Source organism: Amborella trichopoda, chromosome 6, assembly GCF_054954075.1.
Source record: "Amborella trichopoda isolate Santa Cruz 75 chromosome 6, AtrichopodaSantaCruz75HAP2 v2.0, whole genome shotgun sequence".
NCBI classification, from domain to species: Eukaryota; Viridiplantae; Streptophyta; class Magnoliopsida; order Amborellales; family Amborellaceae; genus Amborella; species Amborella trichopoda.
In genome coordinates, this window is record NC_142341.1 from 18,859,004 (window position 1) to 18,861,417 (window position 2,414).

The 2,414-nt window shown below is 36.4% G+C and overlaps 1 pseudogene; it reads right to left on the reverse strand.

Annotated features, from left to right (window-relative positions):
• Nucleotides 1-232: 232 nt before the first annotated feature.
• Nucleotides 233-1,443, reverse strand: LOC105420364 (protein CDI pseudogene; annotated as a pseudogene).
• Between the last annotated feature and the right edge of the window lie 971 nt (nucleotides 1,444-2,414).

The window sequence follows — 2,414 nt, forward strand, 5'->3', positions numbered from 1 at the left end:
GAAAAGCAACCCTGTCACTAATATCTACTATCGTGGTTAGATAGAAAGAATACCCATATCAAATGGCTGATAAACCCAACAAACAAATAACATATAATCCTAATCCTCTCCATTAACCAGAGAACTTTGAAAGGCATTGAGCACCAACTAAAACAAACATATGATCAAGATCTAAGTCCCACAGTTTTATCTTCTTAGAACAGGAAAATATACCCATATAATGGTTTCCTCCTTAGACAACAAGACTATTGCACTCTAAACCATCTCCATTACACTCAAAACCACCTCCACACCTCTTATACTTTTCCATTTCCTTAATCCCCAAGTCTGCAAAATCACAGTCCTTCCAAGCATCGAACCACGGCCCCCCACTTGTGCACTGGAGAGATTTAGGGTAGGACTCTGATTCACCATCAACCACTTTATTATGACCCACAAGAAAGTTCCAAACAAATGGAATCAATCCAATTTCATGGTCCTCAAGCTACATAAACCTTTGAAGAAAAGCACCACTCTGTGTATTCACAAGCTCAGGTGTAAGAACCTTGTTCTGTGGGTGACTACAATTATACAACACCATTGATGACCAATTCTTCCTTGGATACACAGTTTGAACAACCCCATCCATTTTGGTGCTCTCTTTTAGGGTGTATTCATGCTTAACACATATAATCGTATACTTATCATCAATCAAGGGGCTCAATTCCTTAATATCAGTTGTATAAAGGAAATCACAGTCAACAAAGAGAACCCAGCCATTATGACCAGCAAGGTAAGGCGTTAACAACCTATTGAATGAGAATTGAGTGCCTTAAAAATCGATGATGGAAATTGAGAATCATAGATTGTATGAGTCAAATGCAACAAAAGAGAAAAAAATCCTTAGTGGATTCCACCAAACTTTTTTGGGATTCCACTAAAAATCTCAAACTTCCCCCAAATCGATAATGGAAATTGAGAACTCAAAGATTATAATTTCTAAAAATTTCAACTAGTATATGTTTGAGATAGAGAGAGATAGAGGAAAATTGGTGAAACTATGCCCAAACTCCTTGTTCCCATATGCCAACGGTCTGTGAAACCATGCCCAAAAATATATGATATGTGAAACCATGCCCAAAAATACAGAGAGAGAGAGAGAGATACATGCTCTAGATGATACCCATGCTAAAAAATACAGAGAGAGAGATACAGAGAGAGATACTTTGCCCAAAAACCATGCCCAAAAATAAAGAGAGGCAGATATCATGCCAAAAAATATAGAGAGAAAGAGAGAGAGATACCATGCTCAAAAACCATGCCAAAAAATATAGAGAGAGAGATATACCATGCCAAAAAATACAGAGAGAGAAATGCCATGTCCAAAAATCATGCCAAAAAGTACAAAGAGAGATACCATGTCAAAAAATACAGAGAGAGAGATATACCATGCCCAAAAACCATGCTAAAAAACCATGCCTAAAAATACAGAGAGAGAGAGATATACCATGTTCAAAAATAGAGAGAGAGATACAATGCTCAAAAATATAGAGAGAGATACCATGCTAAAAAATATACACCGAGAGAGATACAGGGAGAAAAAACATTGAGATACAGAGAGATAGAGGATATGTGAAACCATGCTCAAAAATACACATAGAGAGAGAGAGAGTACCTGCGTAAGATGAAGTGCCTATCAATGGGGAGCCTGAGGGATGGGCCTTTGGAGAGGGGCATGGCACAGGGAGCCAAAGGCAAGGTGCGCGAGAGGGGCCAAGCCAGGGAGAAGAAAACCAGGGAGGAGAAAGAAAATGAATGGTGCAGGAGAAGAGCTTCTTTTCTGTTGGAAGAGAGAGAGAAAAGAGAGAAAAAAAAGGAAACAAGGGAGTCAGTACTCAGTGTACAAGGTGTCAGCGCTATTATAAAATTATTATTTTTGAATGGAAAAGACCGCGTTTTCCATCAACTTTAAAGACCGTCCATCTAACAGCTCCACAACCTAGACTGTTGGTGCATAGGAAAGGGGTGTGCGAGCTGGCTAACATCAGATTTTTTCATATATATATATATATATATATATATATATATATATATATATATATATATATATATATATATAGGAAAGTCCTCCCAATGCCTATAGGTGAAAATGAACAGTGATTTCGCCTATGCTCATCACTATCCGAAGTTCATCGTAGGGTCACGATTGTCTGATAGTATTTCAATTTTTATTTTTTTCAATAAATTAGAATGATCTGAAATTTAGAAAGTGTTTACATCTTAGTGAGGCGCACCTAATAAAAATATGAAAAAATATTTGTAAAATATAAATTGATCAAACTACCCCCGTATATTTTCAGGGGTATTTTGGTAAATTTATATTTTACAAATTATTATTTTTATATTTTTGTTAGATTTTTTTATATTTGATGAAC